Below are 18,122 nucleotides of genomic sequence, written 5' to 3' on the forward strand. Positions count from 1 at the left end.
GACCGTGATGACCCCGAAAGGTAGCAGATAGTGGGCCATAGTAAGACTGCAACTCATGGAGATCACGGTGCCTGCCGTCCACGCTAAAGGTCGGCTGCAGTGCCGTAGCCTCCTAGCGCCCCATGCTCCTCGAAGTAGATGCAGCTCAGCAAGGCATGAGACCGGCTGTCCCACCAACCCTGAGACAACCAAGCTGCCATATGCAGAGGGGCTGGGCCTGCTCAGCTCCTCGCCAACCCATGTTTGGGTGCATTGACCCAAAGCAATCTGCACACTGCCTAAATAGAGGACAATTGTGACACAGCAGCAAGTGGCCATCTTCTTCACAGTGGCCCCCTGTCAGGATACTCCCCACCCCCCCAGACGTGACTGGCATTAGTGGTCCTGATGGCCGGGACTCATGCGCTGCACATGGGTGTTAACAGACGTCGAGGTCCGCATAGGACTACACACCTCATGGTATAGCCGCCTACAGAGGCAAGGGGAGCGGCATCACCTGAAGCACTCACCCGTGGCAGGAGGCAGCGCACCAAGAGGTACAACAGGGATCATTAGAGGAATGGGGGCAGAGAGAAGAAAATGGGTACTCAGGGTGGCGACATCCAGAGAATCACCTGGGGCTTGGACAGAGGCACGAGGCACAGACCCACCAGTTAACATAAATCCACGGGTTGACAATATCGATGAGTGGAAAACCGATTAGACGCTTACCCTCCCAATCAGAAGAGGAGACTGCAGGGCCTCTCCGACCCTTGATTAGTCCAACTGGACATACTTGGGACACCTCAGCTGAGCTTCAACATGTCAGCGGCAAGGAACAAAAAGGAACCCTTAAAGATATGCTGTCAAAACCTTTGGATGGCCAGGAAAGAGGGCTCCCTCCACCTGTCCGTCAGGGCATGCCCCCGGAGGACGAGGATTCCGAGGGACCCATTATTTGCTGCTTTCTAGAGACATTCTTCGCGTCCCTTAGAGATGACCTCTAGACAGTCAAAAGAGATCTCTCCTATGACCCGAAAACCATGCCTAAAGATGTAGCTGAACTGGGAGACAGAGTGTCAATGCTGGAAGACCTAGAGATATCCTGCGATGAAGAAATTGAGCAACTTCAACAAGAAGTCCTCTGCTTCAAGGAACAACAAATTGACTTGCAAGCCCATGTGGAGGACTTGGAGAACAGATCCAGATGAATCCATATCAGAAGGGCCCGACCATGGCAGAGGATGGAGACAAGGAGTCCTATGCCCAGGCTGTCTTTGTCCAGATCCTGGAATCCCCTATCTAGCATGACAATTCAGCTGGACCGGGCACATAGAGTTGGCCTCCCCCGATCTTTGACTGCTTGCCCAACTGACATACTGGTGTGTGTCCTTTCCCCTGAAGGAGCAAATCCTACGCAAAGCATGAGAACAACACCCCCTAAAGTTCAGAGGAGACACTCTGACGCTATATCAAGATCTGTTTGTACTGGCACTGCAGAAACATAAAGATTTTTGCCCTGTGACCTCCATCCTCTGGGAGCCGGGTGTCTCTTACTTGTGGGGACACCCGTTTCGGTTCATCTTCCAATGGGACAGGACACTTCACCAAATCCGCTCCCTCAGGGCAACCTGTGAGCTGCTGGGGATGAAGAAAGACTCCTCGGGAGCTGCGCCACCCAGCCCTAAGAATCAAAGAGCCAAGAAAAGGCCCAGTTGTCAGAGAAGCCCAAACTCCTCCAGCAACCTGCGACAGGACCCAGACACTATGGCTCAGAAGAGAAGAGCAGTCGTAGAGACCTTGACCGCAACCCTGGCAACTGATCTATAGATGGTCGCTACTGATCCTTGGTAATGGCTTATGTTGGCATGGAGGTGCAGGGGGAGGGACTGGACCGAGAAAAAGTAATCGATGATGGAAACGATCTTGGCCGAGGATCTAGTCTCATGTGACACCACTGGAATGCTTGTAGCTCTACTTGAGCTCCAGACCTTCTAGGGATATTAAGGGCCTGATTACGACGGATATGGCGACGGATATCCCGCCCGCCGAAGTACGAGTCCATTATATCCTATGGAACTCGTAATAGGGCGGGTGGGATATCTGTCGCATTTGGGACGGATTAACCCTCTCCGTAGAAGTCGTAATCAGGGCCTAAGTCTTTTGTTATTGTTCAGTCGGGGGCTAATCAGGGGGGGTTCTCATATGTCGGAGAGCCCCATTTTGTTAGGGCTGGACCGACTGTTGCAATTACTAATGAAATAAACATTTTCATAATGCTAATAGCACCCCACAAAGAGATGAGCTTCCAAACTAACTGTTAATTGACCTGCACACCACTAGATAAGTTCCGATTGGTAGCAGAGGTTTGACCACACAAAATAGATCAGTATTGCTGGGGGGTGACCTTAATATAGTTTTAGCAACATCTTAGATTGATCAGCCCGTAGATAGGGAGGTTGGGGGGAACTAACCACTGAGAGGCAGTGGATTCAAGAGATGAGACTGAAGGATTTGTGGAGGGACTGTCACCCTTACACCACGACTCTACGTTTTACTCCCACGCCCACAAAACATATGCACGTCTTGATCATTTTTTGGGGACCAAAGATGTACAAGAGCTAATTATATCGCTTGTCATCGACTCACGATCACCCTCAGACCATGCAGCTGTACTAGTGGATATAGCACTTCCCTCAACAAGACACACTTACCAGCCTTGGTGATTGTGAGCAAGCCTCCTACACAAACCCAAAGTGATCCAGCAGATCACATTGGTCCTACATAACTTTCTAGACACCAATGACATGACCAATACTCCCATTTCACAATTATGGGACACCATGAAAGCAGTGATTAGGGGAGAATTCATTGCCATATCGTCGCAGACAATAAGGCGTGCAGGAAACAAGGAGAGAAGCTACAGATCCAGGTGAGAGAACTGTAACATATTCACCATCGCAGCAGTGCCCCACAGGTGAGGAGACAGCTGGAAGCCCCTAGGAAACAGCTGTCAGGATTGGACATAGATAGAGCCGAATATCTCTTATTGCGTCTTAAACACTAGTTTTATGTAGGGGGTAACAAATGCGTCTAGCTTCTGGCCTACCGACTATGAGCCCAAAGACAGGTGGCGAAAGTAGAGTCCCTAGAGGGGGAGGACAGGGAGGAGATTATAACTGACTGCCACACAGTGGACTGATTCCAACAATTCTATACAGACTTCCACACCGCCCAATCCTTTCCCCTGGATAACACTGAACAGTACCTTTGGGGGGCAAATCTGAGTACGTGAGCTAGATAAACCAATCTGAATAGAAAAGGTCATAGCGGCCATTGCGAGGCAGAAGCCCCACAAGTCCCGGGTCCAGACGGGTTCCCGGCCTCATTTTAGCAAACCTTTTGTCCGATACTGGCCTCGATTCTAACCAGACTCTTGAACTCCTTTTTGCGCCTGGCCGCCATGCTGCCTTCATTGTCAGAGGCCTCTATCATTGTTATTCCAAAACCTCGGAAAGACAAAAAGCAATATGGGTCTTATCGACCCATCTCCCTTCTTAATGCTGATGCCACACTCTTTACGAATATACTAGCAGGTCATATAAATCCACTTATGCCAGGCCTGGTAGTCCCTCATTAGGTAGGTTTTGTCCTACACAGGCAACGCAATGACAATACTAAGACACTTATCCAGCTCATTGACAAAGCATACCGCTCCAAAGGACACATCATGCTCCTATCTATAGACTCCAAAAAGGTGTTCAACCGTGTACATTGTCCGTACCTAGTGGTGACACTGGCCCACTTTTGCTTCAGGGAGCGCTTCTGCTCCTGGAACCTGAGCAACTACAGTTACCCAAGGGCAACAGTCCATATTAATGGAATAACGTCCACCCCATTTTCCATCAGCAGAGGGACGAGACAAAGATGCCCCACTGTCCTGACTATTTGTGTTGTATATGGAGCCCTTTCCACAAAGAGTGTGGGACAACCCTGCCATCATAGGGATCCGCTTTGGAGGGGAGAAACATACAATTAGTTTGTACGTGGACGACATGATAGTGGCCCTTGACAACCCCCTGTGCGCCCCTTCGGCATTCCTGGTGGAAGTAGACACATTTGGAGCAGCAGAGGGTTTCTGTATAAATGTCTATAATTCTCAAGTCCTCAACCTTATGGTCCCATCCGCCATTGAGGCGCAACTATCTTGTAGCTTTTCCATACAATGGATGAAGGACTCTATTGCATATTTGGGTATTCAGCTTGCCACATCAGCAGTGACCACTCTGTCCCTCCACTACTGGATGCTACTCTAACAGGTTACAAAGGACCTAGCTCACCGGCTTCTCTATCACCTATCTAGGTTGGGTAGAGTGGTGGCTATAAAAATGACGGCCCTTCACGTAAATCAACTTTCTCTTCCTGACCCTTCCAATCAGCCCACCCGTGGGAACGCTCATTACAGAGAGCCTTACTCCATTTTGTGTGGGCTGAAAACCCCCTAGAATGAGCAGGGATAGGAGCTAATGCCCACCAGCTGAAGGGGGATTGCGAATCCCGCAACTCCAAAGCTACTATCAGGCGGCACAGCCCCCCTACATGGTGGAGTGGTCACATGTAGAGTCAGAGAAACACTGCCTCTTCATGGATTGCGCCATCGCGGGCACCTATTTGTAGAAGGTCCCATTTTTTAGAATACCACAGTGAGCATGGAGTCTGTATTTTACCCCAGTCATGAGATCGATGCTGAAGGTGTGGGACTCTGTAGCCACGTGCAGAGGTCTGATGATGTTTTCTTGACCCTTAACACCCATTCTAGGAAACTTGGACTTTACCCCAGGACTTGACCAAGCTGCGTTCTTCCCTGGCAAGAAGCGGCTGCGATCTGTCAGTCATTTACTTGAAGAGGATGGCCCTATCCCCCATTGATCAGTTGATATGACTGTACATGCTCCCAGAGACAGAACGCCTATGCTATTTGCAGGTTAGACATTGGCTCACACACCACTCTACCCGAGCAGGAGCTGGTCGACTCTTGACATCATTTGAGAAAGGGCTTATTACGAAAACTAAGGATAAACGTTGATCACAGTATTGTACAGCTTGCTTTTACAGGTTCCTACACTAGGCAAAGCCCCCAGCCAAGTGTGATAGGAACTAGAACTTGGCAGACAGATTTCTCGGAAGGAATGGAGCAAGGTATATTCCTGTGCCCGTCAAATGTCCCATAATACTGCCAGCATGGAGACAACCACTCAAATTATAACATACTGTTGTCTCACACCCCCAAGACTACATAAAGGCAACCCCACCCGCAGTCCGAGTTGTTGGCGACACTATGGTTTGCCGGGGACCTTACTCCACATACTCTGGAACTGCCCTAAATTGGCGCGTTTCTGGGATGCTGTCCAGACCAACATAGATGAATGTCTAGACACGGAGCTATCTCGATTCCCACACCAGACATTTCTCGCACAGTGGGGGACTGATAAAATCCCAGTACACCTAGTCTGGCTCCACCATTTATGGCATGTCCGAAGGATGGAGAAGCTCACCCTGGTGTTGACAGGGCAAGGCGATTCCTACAGAGAATTATGGTGATAACGTTTATTACTTTGTTATCCAAAAAGTTCAGAGTACCTACCTGCTCCAAATATTTGCGATTACTCAATCTCACAAAAACACCACCGCAGGATGTTGCAGTGCCTATTAGCAATGCATAAGCTACACATGCAACTAGTGTTTTTTCCCTGGAACTTCACACATTATGAGTACCCAGTGGGAAGGGCAGGGAGGATAGGGAAGGGGGTAAAAATTGAGGGGCTTCTGTTTTTTTCTATTTTTTTTTTCTTGAACGTACAACTGCATTTCATCGCACCCCAGCAGCCAACGGTTGTAGGTGGGCATATGTGTAATTAACTAAAACTCACAATAAACAGAGTTAAACCATAACATGAATTGGGAAATTTAGGACAGACTCAGACTTACTCCCAATTTATTTTGTAAGTAGAAACCATGCCAAATGTAGCCATTAGTCTAATGGTGGCTTTCTTTATTTCTAAGAATGAGTCACCTGCCCCATAATGTTGTCTGTGTACAACAAGGCATGTGCGTTAGTGTCTTAAGTAAGGGAAGTCATTTTTTAACTGTTCCTGATGTGTGCTGCTAAGGGCTTCTTCGCCAACTTGAAAATAAATGTCCCTCTTCATCTGAAAACAAAGTTAGAATGAGTCTCACAAAATAACATTTTAAATATGTTTTTTCTACAGTCTTTAAAGATGTGGCACAGCATAGGAGTCAATTCTATAACACATTAGTTATAACAGTCACAGTATACCCATTTAAACTCAGAGGTTTCAGTTCAGAAGTTAATGATTTCTTTTACAGACTTCTAATTGATATTACTCTCAAGCCTAATCATTTTATCATGGTCGATATCTATCATAAATGTGTCCATTTGTTTTTCTAAAAGAAATCTTCTGTCTTTGAAAAATTCTTTATAGTGATCTAGAAAATCCCCTATTTATCTCACTGTCAAAGGGATTATCTTCAAAATCATAATAACAATTGTAATAACGTCCTCACAGAATGGATGTTTTTGAACCTAATGGACAACTTTCTTCGAAACAGCTTTGCTAAAAGATGAATATCAGCTTTTGGCTTTGAATACATTTTATCAGCAAAAGGTAGTCTTTTCTTTAAAATATAATTCTCTTTATCTTTCCTATGGAAAGTGTAATTTTTAAATTCACCTATAAAAATTATCTTTGGTGCCTTGCAAACATGATGCAGGCAACTTGTTGAGCATTCTCTTTGGTGAACCTTTTAAGCCTATTTCCAAGCCACCTAACTAGCTTCAAATCTTTTAATCTGTAAGGACTAGCACATTGTAAACACCCTATCCTTAAAGTTGATTTCCAGCATTTTCCTGCATGATCTGATATGTCAATTCCTCCTATTTTAAATCTACTGAGACTAGTCACCAGCTCTTCCTTTGTAAGGAAACAACCCATGCAGGATTGCTTAAGAAGAAAATAATTTTTCTCTTGAGGATTTACACAGTGAGTGAGCAACTTCCTTGAGACTAGACTTCTTGTGACATAGAAGACTAATGCAGCCTGACACAGAACAAATTAAGTCCCACCCTTAACAAGAAATTCTGGGCAATGTTGTGGACTACCAAGCACTAGGTCCTATATTTTACCAATTTTAAGAATCTCCAATCTGTGTTTTGCAACACTGTGCACTCCCAAAATGCTGAATGTGTCTGAGTCAGAGAATGTGCACATGTTGGCCTACGCAGAATACCAGCGTGGATTCTGAGTTCTCAACTTAGCCAGCAGATATCTGTTGCTGCTGTGTAAAGGATATATATATGTAAACGATATGCAGAGGATATCAAGCGCCAGCAGTCTGACAGTGTATAGATTATCTGAGAGGCTATAGACCTTTCTGTTTGCTAAATTATTCTTTACTACTCCCTGAGACCGATGACCATGTGGTTGCTCCAGATCAACTGAAGTTGTGCTCAATTAGCCCTGGTCAGCTGTTGCCAAAATGAAGGAGAAAGGTACTAACTGAAAAGTGAGCCGCCACACCACTAAATTGATGATGAGGATCTATATTTGTAGAGAGCATTGTGATGTCTGAAGTAAAATTGATGATGACGACAGCAGCAATACCTTTAACTGCTTCTGAAAGGATTGATTGTTAGATTGCTGGTGCAAGATAGAAGGAAGCTGATTCTAGTATTTAGCAGTTAAAAAAGAACAGGAGCAAACTACAAAATGAGATTTAAACATTATTAGGGTGCACAACAAATAGCCATTGGTAGACCACTGAGAGTGTGCAGATCTGTAAGTAAAGAGATGATTTTGCAGATAGATTGTTCCCTTCTTAAAAAAGCTTTGTTAAAAACTTAGGCCCAGCTTTAAGATGGCCTAGCGCCTCCTTGCGCCACATTAGTGTAATTTTTTATGATGTTAATGTGGCCCAATGAGGCCAAATTCGCAGCGCCATATTTACAAAGTGGCGCAATGTATGCATTGCGCCACTTTGTATCCTCTTGCGCCACATTATGACTGCGTCAGGCATAATGTATGCAAGGGGGGTGTTCCCTGTTAGGGGGACAGCAAAAATGGTGCAGTGGAACCCAAGAGATTCCACTGCGCAATTTTTGCAACTATTATTACGCCTGCACAGAGCAGGCATTAAAAGGGGGCATACCATTGTTTACAATGGGCTCCTATGTACTCTGCAGGATTAGAGCCGACATTTCGGTGGTAATCCAGCACAGTACATCAACAGCATCAAAGATTTTGATGCTATTGCCCCAACACTGCGCCATGGGTGCGGTATATTAAATATGGTGCACACATGGTGGCGGTAGGGGGTTGCTAAGGGGTGCAAGAAAAGTGGCGCTGCATCGAATGCAGCGCCACTTTTCTTGCGCCCCTTAGCGCCTTAGAGTTTTAAAGATGGACCACTTAGGGGGCCAATTCACAAAGTGCCTCCGCATTCGAGGCAAAGGCCCAGCAGTCATCGCAGGGGGCCTGCACTCATGGTGGGGCCCTGTACTCGTGGATGGACCTATGCAATGGTTAACTTCAATATGAAGGTCCTGCCACGACTGCAGGGCCTCTGCCTCGAGTGCGAAGGCCCTTTGTGGATTATGCTCTTAGGACCAGATGTACAAAATACCTATTTTGCATTCCCTAAATAGCGAATCCCTAGAAATCACAATTTAGGAAATGCAAAATGGTATGTACAAAAATAGAGATTCCATTATAGCGATTCCTGCAGTGTAGGAATTGCTATTAAGGAAATGCTATTTAGATAATGCCAAACTATTCGTTCTTATGGGCTTAAAGGCCCATAGATACAAATGGTTTAGCATTTCCTAATTTGCAATTTCCTAAGAGGGAATCGCAAATTAGGAAATGCTAACGAAAGGGTGACGTTCAGCCTATGGCTAACCCTTGCTGCACCCTGAAAAAGTGGTGCACATGTAAAGCTCACAAATGACCTAGGGGCATGTGTGCGCTTTATTGCACTTTGGAAAAAGCATTTTTGGGTGCCCTTTTTAAATTACACATGGTTACCATTGACTTGAAGTCGATGGTAATTGTATTTCCTAAATGCGTATTTTGCATTGAGAAAGTGCTTTGTACATGTGCTAAGAAATCTCAAATGGGAAATCCCTATTTGCTATTCCCTAAAGGCCTTTGTACATAGAAAAAGGCTGTTTTTTTGCGTTTCTTAACAGGCAGAAATTGCGATTCAGCCCGTTAAGAAATGCAAAAGGCCTCTGTACATCTGGCCCCTAGTGAATAGAAGCCAGTGGAATTTTCTGAAATGTTGAGTAATGGATGCTCCACAGGAAACTTCATGAATTATATGGGGTGACTTGAGGCAAGAAACACTAGAAGGCCTAGTTAAACATTTTGGGTTCCTTTGTCTTCATTGCCACAAGGGACCACCACATTTACCAAGAACCTCCATATGCTCATTCAATTTTGTTCTACTTCAAGACTGAAATGATTATGTGCAGGTCTTCTAAGCATAGGCCTTTGCCATGGAGCAGAGTAAATTGTGTTTTGGCAAAGTTCTCCAAGAGAGGTTGTTATCAAGGTGCTTCCAGGCCAACACAATTACTGCAGTAGACAGCCAAATAACATTTGGTGTTATTCTTCATTCTTAGAGGCAACTGAAATCATTCACCAGTTATTCTAACTCTTTTTACATCTTTTTACCATTTTCTGCATCCCATATGTTTGTCCTATCCTGCTTTATTACATTATGTATACCACTGACATTTACAGCTTATCAAATTCTTATTTGATCATTAACTGCATTTCATTCATTTTTTTTCCTTCAACTCCTTAGGCGGGAAACAAACGTTTTATAGCAAGCATGAACAAGAGTTTTCAATTGTATTAAGGACAAAGGCAAGACATACGCAGTCTGATCCTTGCATTTTTATTACAGCGGGTATGTTAGAATAAACATAGGTACATGAACACATTGTATAGGACTACAATATCCACAAAACATATGAGAAAAAAATATAAGCCCAATAGCTGCCAACAGTCTGTTACCCAATTTCAGTCCATAGACACATATCAACATCCAAATGTGAGCATCCATGATATTGAAGTAATTGCTTCTTGCTGCAAGATTCCAGTACCATCCTGAACAGCAACACAGTGGGTCGTTCTTGTTTTTCATCTGAAACCAAGCAGAATACAATACTAAACATTCATCCCATAGACACATCCATAGACAATTTGAAATTGTGGGTTGGGAGAACATAATAAAAATAATACATATACAGATACATACTTTATACAAAGTTCCTAACAATCTACAATCAAAATAAAAGGATGAGAAAATCCTCATCTCTGTGTCCTTAACAGCTTTGAAATTCTTGTTTGTGTTTGCTGTCAAACCTTTGAGTCTATGACAGGACCAGAGGCTCAGATTTTGCAAGTTCAAAGGTGTTCAACAATCATAGTAAAAAGGAGCACCAAAAATGGAACTGTCAGTTCCTGCTTCAATCAGACGCCACCTGATCCACCTGTCTAAAGTGGGACAGGGAATAGGACCGTAAGGATGAACAAAATAAATCAGTAATTGGAGAGTAGGTAAAAATCTGCGATCAGATGTAACACTTCAGTGTACATATAACCAACTTTTAAAACAAAGTTTTTGATTCCTGGGAAAAGCTGGAAAGGATAATTCTTTAGAGGCTGATTTTGTTCTTGTGGACATCAAAAATATAACTACTTCTGGGGCAGAATACCTTCCTACCAGATCCTCTGCTTGCATGTCTAAGACAGCTTTACAAGAAATTCGGCAAAGGAGGAAAGCTAATTTGGTTGAGATTTGTTTCCTGGATAGCGACATATTGTCAGGCTAAGACTGAAGAAATTTGAGAACCACAGAGAGATACCATAAATAAGTGTCTAAGTCCAGAATCAGGGTAGAAAATCTATTACCCCATATGAACTAGGAAACTAAAGAATGTTCTCTGGTAGGATGATCAACAATTCAAATGTGGCTAGCTGAAATGGTTTAGTGTTAAAACCTCATCATCCTAGAAGACCCTGAGAGGCTAGGGGAAGATAAACAATTTAACACAAAGGCTGCCGCAGGACCTAAGTCACATTTCTCCCACCAGCATGTCCACATGATCTAAGCTTAACGGTATCTCTTGTGAGTCAAGTCAGACCAGGCCTTTTCAATAACTCTAAGAGCTTGTTCCGAAAGTCCTGACTCTTCCAACATCTCCATAAATCTCCAGGCCACATGTCATAGTTGATGTTTCATGTCCAGTAGATGTGTTTGTGCCAGAAAGGATGGAAGAATCATAGGTTTTTGGCAAGATAACTCCAAAAGGACAGGAAACCAACTCTTGAGTCCTCCACAACAGAGAGATCAAGATCAGTTCTGCTCTCCGCATCCTGACTTGGAGAGCCACTCTCAAGAGCACTGAGACTTGAGGGAAGATGTAATTCAGACTATTTGAATCATGCAATAAGGCATCTATTGCCACAGCCAACTGATTCGGTCTCCAACTGTAGGATAATGGAAGTTTGAAAGACAGACATGATGCAAAAAGGTCCATCTTGCATGGACCCCACTTTTTCATTAATCTGAGATATAAAGGCACCTTCAGTGTTAAATTACTGGAATCTCCCAGGGTGTGGAAGTTCCAGTTTTCTGCTTTATTCTTCTTGCCTGGGAAATGCATTTCCAGACCTGAAGTGTGCGACAGGCAGTAATGCCAGAAATCTTTGTCAATCTCCACTAACAAACAGGACCTTGTTCCCTCAATTGACATACTGGACTGCCAAAATGTTGTTGATTTTGAGCAGAATACAATAATAAGTCCTCTGTGGGGAGAAGGGACAGATAGAAAATGAGGTGACAAGTAGCTTGAGGCAGCTGATGTGGCAAGACCTCCTCTTGAGAGCACCTGCCTCATTTTCTACCCCAGCCTAAGTGACTGGGACTTGCTTCTATCACTATGTCGGAAACAAGGCAGAAAACGGGCCTTCCATTCCATGCTTTCATGTGATCAAGCAACTACTGAAGTTCCTACTGTGTCTCCATGGACAATGGGACTTGGCCAAAGTAGGAGAGATACTTCCATAAGTGGAGAATCTTGAATCTCTGAGGAACACATTAGTGTAACAGGCCTGGGAAAATCGTCCAAATGGAGGAGGCCAATAGAAGCACAAGCCTGGCTATCCAACAGAGAGTGACCTTCTTCTTTGTAAGAACTTTGCAAATCTGTTTCCTCCGGGCTTTAATCTTTTGAATCAGCAAAGAAAGGGATGCCAAAATGGAGTCTATGGCAATCCCCAGAAAGGTAATTTGTTTGGAAACGTTTAGATCTGATTTGTCTTGGTTGATCACAAAATCCAGATTCTGCAGAAGGGAGATTTTTATGTATAACTATTGTTTGAAAAGATGTGGGTCCTGAACCATAATAAGTATGTTGTCAAGATCAATAGCCAGTTGAATTCCGCAAACTCTCAAAAATTCTATGGCTGGCTTCAGTAACTTGGTGAAACACCAAGGAGCTGATGAGAGACCAAATGATAATGCCAAGAACTCGTAGGCTGTATTTCTTCATTTAAACTGTGGAAAATAATGACAGAGAGGAAAATTTGGGATTACTAGGTAAGCATCTTTTAGATCAAGTTGAACCTTAAAGTCACCTTCTCTTCAAAGAGTTCTCAAGACCACTCATTCTGAAATGCCTTTTGAGAAACCAGGCACTGTATTCTAAGAGCATGTGCCCCAGGCAAAAACCTCCTCCCTTTTTGTCATTAAGCAAAATAATACAGAGTAAATCCTTGAGGTGTGGAACACATAGTCTGATGACTTGCTTCTGAAGCACCAAGGAAGCTTCTTGATCTATAAAAGTTTGTTTATGAGCAGAACAGAGAATTTGTTTGGGTGGATTAGTCTAGGAAGGCAATGAGTAAAATTCTAGATGGCAAGCCTGCAACATTTGAAGAATCCATGTGTCCTGCATAATTTGAACCCTGGTACCCCAACATCTCTGTAGTCAAAGGGTTAATCCCGTTTGACGGACATATGTTGGCTGAAAACTGACTACAACCTCTGATTGGCTCGAAATGTACTGTAATTTGACACAGAGATGTTGCAGTACCTGATGACTACGAAAAGGAATGGAACTGGTCAAGAATAAAAACTTCTTTGAGAAGACATAAACTGTTCCAGGACTTTTTAAGAAAGTGGCATGTGCCCTAATAACTGTATTTGTTTCTTATTAATCGTCGAATTGTAGCAGGGGAAGTGAGGTGTGACGTCCCATTTAGGTGCACCGTTTTCTCAGATAGAGGATTCACTATATGTACTGATGGTGTATTATCTGTGAGCATTGGCAACCTATAAAACACCCAATGCTTGTGTATTAAGAAAGTTGGAAGCATATGTTGAAAGGAGGTTTGGGAGGACCCTCTGCAGAAGCCTCGCTAATGGAATCAGCCTCTAAAACCTCAAGTCTGTTCAGGGAAGAATGGATCTCTATTTGGTTGTTGTTCCAAGATTCTGTGCATGAAGGGAGCTTGATGGGACATGCAGCTGGTGAAGCAGGCAGTGTCTCTGCCAGCCCTAGTGAAGATGCAATTGCCACTCGTACCTTGTCAAGTGATGTAAATGTCTTAACAAACATTTCCACATCTTTTACAAAGGAATCCCCAAACAGTAGTCCCTCAACAGGTGGGAATGACTCATTTGTCACCAGTTCACAATTCTTGGGGTAAATTCTCAATAGTGTGGCTCTTGGGGTGTTCTAAAGATAATGCACAATTTACCCAGGAGACAAATGGCTCTCTGGGCCCATCCCATCACATCATCTGGATCAACGTCCAAGATCCTGATCTGGGATCTTGGAAAGTAGGTCCGACAATACAACATTTTATCTTGCCATGCTTTTCAAGACTTGTTAGTCCCATTCTTGGGGTCCTTAAAAAATTGCATAAAAAAGTGGTAAGCTTACAATCTATATCTGGGGTAAGGATCACTTTCTCATGAAGCGAGGTTCTGGGATACTCAGCCAAAGTCTATTACAGATTTCTTTCAGGAAAGGTTTCCGCAGTTAGCTTTGGACATAAGCGGAGGTTCTGGGGGATGGAGTCCATTGAGACGAGTAGGGTGAATGATCTCTCTCAATCACAGGTATCCCAAAGCAGGGATGAGGAACTTTAAGCTCTAGATGGTCCTTCTCCTGCATCAGGGTCCTCTAGTCTCTTCATTTTAGGACCTTTTTGTAATCCTCATCTAAGGCATTCAGACCTCCATCACCACCGAAGCTGTCCTGGACAGTAATTATACTGTTGTTTATTTCATCTTCTTCCTCCTCCTCCAAAGAAGCATTAGATAGGGAGGCTAAATATGCTCTATTTAGTTTTTCCATTGTCTTTGTTAGGCTACGATTTTTTGGCATAAATAGGTACATTCTCTGTGCCCACTGCAGACACCTGGGGAGAAAAATCAGGAAGAAGGCACAACAATGTTTGCATTTGCTGAGCAATCGGACCAAAGGATGCAGAAATTGATTTATTTACATAATGTTGTAAATTCTGGCCAGAAGATGATCCATGAGAGCTGAGAACAAAGTTGGAAGCATATTTAGGGGTCAGGCTTGTCGGGATAGTTAAGGGACTACCCTGCAACATTCCCCTAGAGCACTTATCATTGGGATGGGAAGCAGAAGTGCAGGCGAGAGGCTGCAGTCAGGCAATACTAGGCAGGAGACAGGGTAAGGCACTCCATGGCTAACTGTCTGAGGGGCACTTAAGAGTATCGGTGTGTGCAACCGTAGGAGAATTTTGGCACAATCATGTTGACCTGGCCATCAAAAACAATAGCTCATAAAGTAGTGGTGCCACCGACTAACATACGCATGGCGCTTAGAACAAGAATTTAGGCAATATTCAGAATTAATACAAGACAGTGTTTTATGGGCAGGAGTAACCGTCGAAATTGCAGAGATGTAGAGGAAAGAGCTTTTTAGCAGGGAAACATTTTCCTCATGGAGAAACAAATAGCTTACACACTTCAAAATGAATATATTTAGCATTCTGAAATATACTGATTTCTAAAAGCATAAGAACTTAATTTTGTGGGACCTGCTTTAAAGCTGTGTAAATAGCAGCTTCTCACGAGTACTCTTGGAATTCTCTATAACAGTATTTCCCAACCTTTCGACTTCTGTGGACCCCCACTTATCATTCCTGGAACCCAGGACCCCCACTGAATCGTTATTGGAATCCGGGAACCCCCAAGTGAGTCATTACTTTAAGCCGGGGACCCCGCCCTAAACATTGTTGATGATTTGAAACACAAAACAATACACAAAAAATACAGAAACAAGCATTCATCAAACACATACACATATGATAACACATTTTAGTTACTTTACAAACAAATGTAAAGAAAAAAATGTAATTTTATTAGGAAGGTTGAAGCTCGTCTAAATTCAATTGAAGCAACACATTGTCCATAGTGTATTCTGTTTGATGCATCTGCACTGCTACCACGAATCAATCTGAGGATACTAATTTAATTTTTAGCCTCAAATTTCGAATTCCTTGACCTGCACAGTATGTTTTACATTTTTTCAGTTGTACATTTAGCCACTTTATGTATATACACTTTATTATTCTGTAAATATTTAATTTTGTTAGCAGTCGCAGACTCCCTGAGGAGGCTTTGTGGACCCACAGGGATCTCCGGACCACAGGTTGGGAATCACTGCTCTATAAAGTTTATAAAATGCTGAAACTTGCTCAAAGCCTAGGTGCAATACTGCAAGAGCACATTTCTGGCTTTTGTGTGAATCAGACCATGTTTGTTTAGCAGGTGTAAGAGGATGGATTGTTTGTGTTACAGGTGGGGCAAGGAATCAGGAGAGCAAAGGAAAAATTTATAATACTTCCTGTTCAGGAAATATTCCTCTGTAGTTTTTCTAATAAAATGCTTGGTTTCTTTCCTGGGCATATTTATGTGTCTTTTTCTGTGTTTCTGTGTTTGTGTGTGTCTCAAATGCACCTGATTGTGTTTGTAGGTATATGTGTGTGTAAGAGACTATATGCACTTATTTTACTAGTGTGGGAGAAATGTGGTAGTTGATTGCATGTGGCACCATGAAACACAGTAAGCATGCAGGAATACCAAAATAAAGCAGTGCTCTGCAGTCATAGTGACCAGATGTGATATTCCTTGCCAATAAGCCTAATATGCCCTCCTGGTGACTCCCAAAAGGTCAAGAGTGGTGGCCCAGTTCTATACGCAAGTGAGCTGCTGAGGGCGCACAATATGATGAGGGCGATCCTCGGTCTAAGGCTGCTTTCATTGCAAATATCTTAAACTGTTGTCATGCTACAAGTCCTACAAGCAGTCATTAGCGGTTGATATGGCCACTGTGGATGCTGGGCTACTTTTAGCCCAGATTTGGGCTCTCATAGATGTTATTTGCAGACACCAGCCCTTTCTCCCAATGTGTTCTGTGCTACTGTGGCCTCCTTTTGTTCAATGAGGGCTTCAGCAATACCCAAAAAGAATACAGAACAGTTATTGCATTATGAGGTTACTGAGAAATGGCCGTTTTACTAGGTTCTACTTGACCAAGATGCCCCGGATCCTAGAGGTGATAGTCCATCCCTATTAACCTGCCTTTAGTAGATCAGCCACCCTTAGGGTTCAACGAAAGAGCTACGCATACCTCACCACATGACAAGATCCAGCTTAGCGGCACCATTGCTGACGGGTGCTGGTGCAATATATGCAAGTGCAAGTGCAAAATCCCGACTCACCTTATTCTGTGAAATTGACTGGGAACCAGGGTCTGGTACACTCTGGAGCCTGTAGGTGGTTTAATCATTGGGAAAGTCAAAACACATGTGAATCTTGAGTTTTTCTGTCAGGCCCCTTGGAGAGGTACTTTTCGTATGCATGATCCACAGGCAGTTTGGCCACATAATTTAGTTGTGATGATTGAAGGGCACAGAGGTGCTCAAGATGTAAATCTGATTATTGTCCCATTTTCAAAATTCGTGAAAGATCTTTTCTTTCGCCTGGCCCTTCAAACAGCTCAGATGGTCATCGGTAGAAGAGAGGGGCTGCTGACAATGAATGGAGCTGGAGTCAAAATTCTCTTAACCATCTTGCCATATGGAAGTTACACCTCTGGATTGTTTCAGATGGCGATTTTAGTGACTTTGTGGAAGTTGGATGTCAATCGGATAGGGTGAAGTTCAGTAGTTAGGTGGTGAAGAATTAGACAGATGACCAAGTTTGTTAGAAGACCTAGGGCCTGATTACAAGTTGGGCTGTCAATTCTATCCTGTGTGTAAAACCCCATTTACTCATAGGACATAATTAAGGGCCAGATGTATCAAATAGTTTTACCCATTCTGTGTCTATGGGAAAATGCTTTAGTACATATGGCCCTAAGAGTTTGATTTTATTCAACCATCTTATAACTATTGGATCGTTAAATACCTCAAGCTTTGTTAAATTTCAGCAGGTCAAATCTGCTGATGTTTAACAAGGGAAATGTGTACGGTATTTACTGTACCCTGTGTGTTAAACACCAAAATCTGCATGTAATCCCCCAATAGCCAGGTGCGATAAATAGCACCTTTACTTCTAATCTGGCCCGTAGGGTGGATACTGTGAGTAATGTGGGTACAAACTCTGATAGAAGATCAGCCCGTCACCACTCAAAGCTCTAGGTCACTTCATAGTATGTGTTATCTATTTCAACAGGTGAGGAGGATTTACCTGTTTTACCTGCTTTTTTTGTGAAGTTGAAGAACTGATGAGGGGATGCTAGTTGAGTCGTGAAATGTCTGAAGAGGTGACACATTTAAGGAGCGATACTGTCTGACAGCTGCCATTGGATGTTGAGTTTTTATGCCTGTTTGGCTTATTGTATTTATGACAAGCTTTCACCAAAGTGCTGTACAGGTATCATGAAGGCACATAGTATATCAAACGGAAATAGCAGAAGTAAACAAATGTCTGTAGTGGGGTTGGAGAAGAAATATAGGTGAGAAGTTAGGTCTTCCGGCGAGTTGTGAAGAGAATTTGAAGAATGACTG

The 18,122-nt window shown here is 43.4% G+C and overlaps 1 protein-coding gene and 1 long non-coding RNA gene across 2 annotated transcripts in view; one reads left to right on the plus strand and one right to left on the minus strand.

Annotated features, from left to right (window-relative positions):
* Window positions 1–18,122, plus strand: part of ELAPOR1 (endosome-lysosome associated apoptosis and autophagy regulator 1) — a 344,279-nt gene that overhangs the window by 6,668 nt on the left and 319,489 nt on the right. The window lies entirely within an intron of this gene.
* The window catches only part of LOC138302001 (uncharacterized), an 82,430-nt gene continuing 74,320 nt past the window's right edge, over window positions 10,013–18,122 (minus strand). The window contains exon 3 of the long non-coding RNA XR_011205211.1: window positions 10,013–10,206. This is a non-coding gene — a long non-coding RNA (uncharacterized lncRNA). The remainder of the gene's footprint in view (window positions 10,207–18,122) is intronic.

This window comes from Pleurodeles waltl, chromosome 6 (genome assembly GCF_031143425.1).
Source record: "Pleurodeles waltl isolate 20211129_DDA chromosome 6, aPleWal1.hap1.20221129, whole genome shotgun sequence".
In the NCBI taxonomy this organism is placed as follows: domain Eukaryota; kingdom Metazoa; phylum Chordata; class Amphibia; order Caudata; family Salamandridae; genus Pleurodeles; species Pleurodeles waltl.